Below are 7,043 nucleotides of genomic sequence, written 5' to 3' on the forward strand. Positions count from 1 at the left end.
AATGGCTAATTAGAAATTATTACTGATTTTCTTTTCCATACAAAATATGAGGCTGCTGTTTTACTGAACCAAGTTTAAAACTGTAGGCACAGACTGAATGTTTGATTTTGCCACAAGAGGGAATACTATCGCCTATTCTAGCTGCCATGTGGGGCTTCCCCTTCCTCCCTTGCGCTCTGTATTCAGCTGCGCATAACTAGCTAAGGCTTCCTTTTGACTGCTCTCTTTTCTCTTGGGACAGGCGATCTGTGTGCCTTCATGGCCATGGCAGATGCCCTCTGCTCTAAACCTGCAAGTGTTTATTTTGGACAATGTCCTGCATAGTATCTCATCTTTAAATAATACAATCTGTGTCTGTTAGAAGATGTTTTTTCTCTCCCTTGCTTATTCATTTGCTGCTGTTATTCACTTGAGGCTCAGGCGGGAACAATGTTCAGGATAGCTGGATAGCCTGAGTTAGAGCATCACGAACTCAATAGACAGGGCTTCTCTTTCCAGAAACACCTTGCTGGCTACAGTCTGAAGCAGGGTTCTAGATGAGGAAGGCTGGAGCTCTTCACGGGTGGAAAAGGCAGACATTCAGTCAGAGGAAGCTGCCTGATGCTGAGAAATGTGTCCATCTTCTCCAGGGGTGGGTAAGGGACACATGGTGGTCCATACACAGCCCCCACAACTGCCAATGGTCCACAGGAGTCAATATGTTTAAAAAAATGGGAAGGGGGTTGCTGCCAAATACCCCCAGTCTAAAGGGCATGGGAGATGTTTTTGACCCCTGGACTATTTTGAGCCCAGAAGAAGCCTTTGTATAAAAGGGGAAGTGAACAGGAGGTATTTTCAGCCCCCCCCCCCCCCCCGTTGCTAAGAAAGGCTTCTCCAAGGCTTCACAAGGTCTGGGAGGAGCCAAAAACTTGATGAAGGAGTTTATCACACGGGAGGAATTTCTCTTAACTTCGAATGAAAAGAAAGCGGGGCCAGAACAAATTCACGTGAATTCGCTAGTTCAGCGAATTTACGTGAATTCAAATTGCGTTTGAACTTACTTCCCATTGCCCAAAAATAGCTTGCCATTGCCCAAAATTGTGTGTGATCAACTCTCACGCAATAACATGAAACCCCATGATTGCGTTCGGACTAACTCCCCATTGCCCGAAATTGCGTGTGGTATTCTATCACGCAATAACATTAAACCCCATGATTGCGTTCGGATTGCCTTTGGATTATACTTCCAATTTCCCTTGTCTGATAAACTCCAGAGATGCGATACACATGCATCCTGAGGTTGGCAGTGGCATTACTAGTGGGGTTCAGGAGATATATATAGGCCACGTCAAGTGATACCCCAGAAGAGGGGAGACACCCAGCACCCCTGTGCTGTCCCATCCTTCTCATGAGGAGAAGACAGGGTGATCTGAGAGAGGCCAAGTATGCTCCTGTCTGTGATGTCCCTTCTTTCTCCTCATGAGGAGAAGGATGGAGCAGCCCAAGGGAAGATGAGCGCACTGCCCCTGGAAGCCCCATCTCTGGAGCCCTGCACTGGGTGACACCAAGGGAGGAGATGCCACTAGAGGATGGTTGGCAACAGTTGGGCAGAGGGGTTGCAGGGAGGCACATTGGAGGTGTAGCCCTGTAAGGTCTTTGGGGAAGAATAATCCATCCATCCCAGCTTCCCACAGTTGCCCAGTCATCTAGTATTGTCAAGCCTAGCTTGGAGCGGCTCCTATAGAATTCACTCGGGATCTGTTCTACCTGTACCTGGAGACTCCACTGATCAATCCAGTAGCATTCAGTTGCTGTTTTATTAAAATAATAATAATTTAAAATTCTAATTCAGAAAACTTCTACAACTGCTTATGATGTTCAAAAAGCAAAAGTGTTGTGAATAGGCAAATAATGCAGGGTTTCATGGATCGAAGACGATATCTCAGAAATGCACAACAGCCTCTAGAGGCAAATGATTTAATCCAGATGCATCGTAACATTCAGTCAATGTGTAGCTTCAGGTTGCAAAGGAGGCTGTTTTATAACCATTTTAACAAGTTATGGGGCTCTGAAGTATGTTGGTATCTCTGCATAAAGAAACCAGGATTTTAAACCCTGTTCAAAAGTTCTAAGGGAGATGCCTAGGTAATTGCATTTAGAAAGAAAAGGTCTCCCAAATGTTCAGCATCTGGTTTGGATTAGTGATATAACCATAGCATCCTGTGAGAAGACACTGGTACAATGCAGGGTTTGCTACTTCAGTCCAAAAATGAGTGCCTGGGGAAAGTCTTTGCCATCTCCCAAAACTTTAAATTCACTGGAAAGGAAAGTCCTTTGAATATTAATAGCAGAAGAGTAAATAGTACTCAACAGTTTACAATAACTTTCCAGGAGCTTGTCTGTCATGTGACTTGGCAAGTCATCCCTCCTGCTGTCCCATTTCTGAAGGGGGCGAAGGATGGTTGTCAAGGAACAACAGGGCTGATTGTCTCTTCAAAACCTTTTGCTGGGTCCCTCAAAAAATCTGCCCCATCAACAACTCTAGCTTCTGGCACAACTGAAAAGAGCCAGATGTCTCCTGATCTCATCCCCTGCTTTTCCATAAAAGCAGCAAAAATGTGATAATTACTTCTTTGAATAGGACAGTGAAAGCTTCCTGTCAATGACTGTTCTCTGGCTGAGAACACTGTTGGGCAGCACATGGAAATTCATTTTGCTGTTTCTGGCACATGGTGGACCTGAGCAATCTGTAATGTGGAAAGACTTCTAAACTCCAGTTTTATCTTTGTTTGCTGACCTCTAAATCCCTTTAACTGGAACTTGTTGCTCCCTAGATTTTATGCTGAGGCAGATCCTGACCAAGTTCAAAATGTTCAGGCTTTAAATTTTGCCTAGAATCAAGAAATGAAGCAAAAGAGGAGCTGGTTGAATTTTGCAAGACCATCAGTTTGTTCATTGCAAACACATTCTTCAAGCCATCTAAGAAGTGCCTGTAAACATGGACATCATCTGTAGACCAATATAGAAATCAGATGATATCACTGGAAACAGAAGATGGAAAAGCCCCATTCTCTCTGCAAAAACAAGACCAGGAACAGATTATTAACTGCTAATAGCAAAAATTAGAGCAAAGCTAAAGAAGAATGCTAAATTAGCCATTGTGCCAAAATACAACCTGAAGAACATCCCCATAGAATTCAAAGATAATGTTAAAAAAATAGATTTGCATTATTAAACCTATTTGACGGAGTCAGAAGAACTCTGGACTGAAGCCAGGAATTTGTCAAGGATGAATGGAAAAAGAAAATTTCACCACCCAAAAGAAAGAGACACTTCAGTGGATTTTCTTGAAATCTAACACTTGTCCACTGTATCCTTCTGGCATCTAAAGTATAAACGTCATAATATTTTATTACCATACCTCAGTCTTGAAACTTTTGATGGAAAATTTCTCGCTGCGGAAAGTAAGAAAGTGAATTGTTGTTGTTGTTAGCATGTGCCTCAAGAATATAAAAATAAGAAGCATTTATGATTTAAAGAGTCGCTGCCCTGAGAAATGTACAGTGTATAATTTGATAAGTTGGGAAATAGTGGAAGGGGAGAGGTAAATCAGAGGTATATATGAGTACTGTGGCCATAATCCTGTATAGCACGATGTAGCATAAAGATCCTTAGGTAGAACTATGCCTTTGAATCCTGTTTCCTGTTGTCAATGCAGGGGATCCTATCAAAGCCCTGGTTGATCCATGGGACAGAGAAACGGCCAGGGCAAGGGGCAAGCTTCCCCCAAACATCCCCTCCCACAGAGTGGATGGAGCCAAGTGAGTCATGCTCTTTCAGTCTTAGAGGAAGGTAATGGCAAACCTCTGAATAAATATTGCCAATAAAATGTTATGATAGGGTTGCCATAAATTGAAGTTAACTTGAATGCACACAGCAACAAAAACAACAGCATTTCCATTTCAGGCAGGTCTTTTTCCTTTTATTTGAACTGCTACTCCCATTTCACCGAACTCTTTCTCAATGCAGGAACCCACTGAAGGGCAACATACATCAAAGTCCCTTGAAGCCATGGGCATCCATATGCCAGTAGTCAGTGTCAGGGTGACGGCTTCATCAGCTGACACTTCTCCAGAAGAAACCAAAGTGGTATGTATGTACATTGGCAAGGAGTACCTAATACTAGTATCATGCAGCTTCCATTCCCATGGGCAAGAGAGAAAGCCTAGTGCTAGGAAGCTTCATCTACCATACTGTTCAACCCAGCAGTGATGGAGCTTTGGCCCTCCTGATGTTTTGGAGCGCAGCTCCTACATTTCCTTACCTCATTTGAGCTTTTGGGCGTTACAGTCAAAAACGTCTGGGAGGGGAACCCTGGCTTATCCCAAGTTCATAGTGCAGATTGCAGACTCTGATTTACAGCATGATATTCTGAGATAAGCTTTAAAAAGTGAAGTTACTTTCTGGTTGTGATCGAGGAAGGTTTTTCACTGGCTGGGATCAAGGTGAAGGACTCCAAGAGAATGAAGGTAAAGCAGATGAGCTACATTTTCAGCAACAAGAAAAAATCTCTTTGTGGAAGAACCTAATCCTTTGATGAGCATTTCATAGGGACGTACATGGATGTTATGGTGAGAGAATAAATAGGCTGCAGGTGGAACTCATCCACGTTGAGCATCAGTGCAGTCTGAATGAACTTATGTATGGCAGAACAAAATCTTTTGGCCCTTCTGGCCCAAAGCTGGGGAGTGAAAGGGGACAAGAGGCATCCCAGCACCATCTCTCCTACTACCAGCAGGAGCTATGGAATGTGTTGGGAGAGCCTGCAGGAGCAGCATCTCCTTCATGAGGTTGCTGAACACATGCTGAAATCCCAGTTCTGTGGTAAACCAGAGTATGGGTGCAGGGAGTTATAAGCAATGCCAAAATGGCTCTTCTTTATAACAAAGTGGATTATAATGAGGCCAGTACAGTTCTGGAATAATTCAGGGTTCCTAGGTGGGTCCATTGGAAAAAAGACAGTGAAACCTAGATTCACCTTTCCTTAAGGAGCTTATCACACAACACTGTTATATTTCAATTATACTGAGTTAGCCCTGTCTTTGCCTGGAGCTTATAACACTGTTGTGGCTCTCCCAGTGCTGTATTATACTGTAGCACTGTTGGGTCATTTGGACATCGATTTTTCCCCACTTGAAATAATTACTGCTTCCTAGGTTATTTAAATTACCAGTCATGGAACAATAGGCAGATCAGACAAGGTGGTGTAAATGACATTGTCCTATTTCAAGAAATCAAACATGGGAACTAAGGCTTTTGCAAATGCAGTAACGGTGCAAAAGAGTGTATTGCCATTCTGACCACCTTTCTGAGTAGACAAAAAGAAGTTTTCAGATGGAACAGCCAAAAACCACTGACTAGTGTAATAAGATTACCTGTTCTCAATATCTTAATGACAGTTATATTTTGCAAAACTGCTAGGTTGCTAATTCTCCACAACTAATTATTTTCTCACCCTCCTAAATACTTGAGTTCCTTAGTAGCTGTAAGTACTTGCACACTAGTAATTGTCAGTTTTGTACTTGGTCTCTGGCCATAAGAACAGAATGTTGAATCTATTTTCTACCTCTGATCTGAGCTAGGCAGAATTAGTGCTGAGGCCAAAGCTACAGACTTGTCCACTGCACCATCACCCTAGATGTGGCAATAGCTCACTACCCATCCTGTACCTGAAATATCCTCTTTGCTTCAACAGATTTGCAACTGAATTTACAATGTGAGGAAGCATGGTGTGAAAACTATTCAGCTGCCCTCCACAACTTTGCAGTCTTACTACATTTGTTCTCAGCCAAGACTTATGAGTTCATGAAGAGGACATTCCAACTGCCAAAAATCCACAACTTTGCATGTGTATGTATTCTTTTATTTTATTTTATTCTTTGAGTTAATTGAAATAAGAGTGGCAAATACAAAAAGCAATAATATACACATTTATTTATTAATCGGAATTTTGTCATTTTAAAAGACATTACTTTTCGTTTACATGGCATTTTAAGATGACAGCAAAGAAGGAAGAATAAAATGTTTGAAAAAGTACTTTTGATATGCTGGAACAGAGAACATGAGCTCCTGAATATAGTCTGCAAGCTTCCAATATCATATTTGTGGCTGACATCTGTTTTGTACTTAATAGAAAATGATGAGAAAGATGGGACATACATCCAATGAATAAATAATAAATTGTGCCATCAAACAGAGGATGATATAGAGCATAGCAATCCTGCTTGAGGTGGTGGGAAAAAAGTTGTTGGCTCTCTTATTTCAAAAACAAGAAGCCAAATTGGAGAAGATCATCCTAGGAAGAGCTACATAGGCAATACACCATTGGACAAAATGGGTGTCATCTGAAGGAGAGATAAGTCAGTCAGTGGGGATATACAGTTGCCTCTCCATTTTTATGGACTTGAGATCTGCAGTTTTGATTATTCGTGGAGGGGCGACCTCCATTAAAGTTAATGGGGCACGCACCCATGACACATGTACATGGCTCTACATAGGAGCACACAGCCATTCAAAGGTTGAATGGGACTTGAATATATGCGAATGTCCAAATTTGAGGGGGGGGGGCGGGCGGAGGGAAGACTGTATGCCTTTTTGGTAATACGGGAGTTAGGATTGACTATCAGAGTTTGGGGGGAGAAGGAACATGACCTCCTGGAACAGAAAGAATCTTGTTGTATGGTGAAGACAGTGACAAGGGGTTTTGTAAAAAGGGTTTAGTTCATCACTTGTAAGTGATGAAGTTTTGTGCTTATGAAGGCATAGTCACGGTGGGAGAGATAGTTAATCTTTAAAATTATACAGGATTCTTTCAGGGTTTGGTCCAACAATGATATAGCTAATCCTCTGAAATTCATTTTGCAAATGTTCAGCAGTATGCCAGCTAGCTCCACAACCAGCTGGGCATCAATTTAGTATTAGAATGTTGTATGGTAATAATTGGAGGGAGATAACCACTGTTCAGAGCCCTAACTGGGGGAAAGAGATAGAGGAAATAGTTACTA

At 42.1% G+C, this 7,043-nt stretch overlaps 1 long non-coding RNA gene across 1 annotated transcript; it reads left to right on the forward strand.

The window, feature by feature from the left end:
* Positions 1-496: 496 nt before the first annotated feature.
* LOC121919163 lies at positions 497-6,581 on the forward strand. Its single transcript, XR_006101410.1, has 4 exons — positions 497-631; positions 4,009-4,128; positions 5,735-5,889; positions 6,036-6,581. It is a non-coding gene; the product is annotated as an uncharacterized LOC121919163 (long non-coding RNA).
* Positions 6,582-7,043: the final 462 nt, after the last annotated feature.

This window comes from Sceloporus undulatus, chromosome 1 (genome assembly GCF_019175285.1).
Source record: "Sceloporus undulatus isolate JIND9_A2432 ecotype Alabama chromosome 1, SceUnd_v1.1, whole genome shotgun sequence".
In the NCBI taxonomy this organism is placed as follows: domain Eukaryota; kingdom Metazoa; phylum Chordata; class Lepidosauria; order Squamata; family Phrynosomatidae; genus Sceloporus; species Sceloporus undulatus.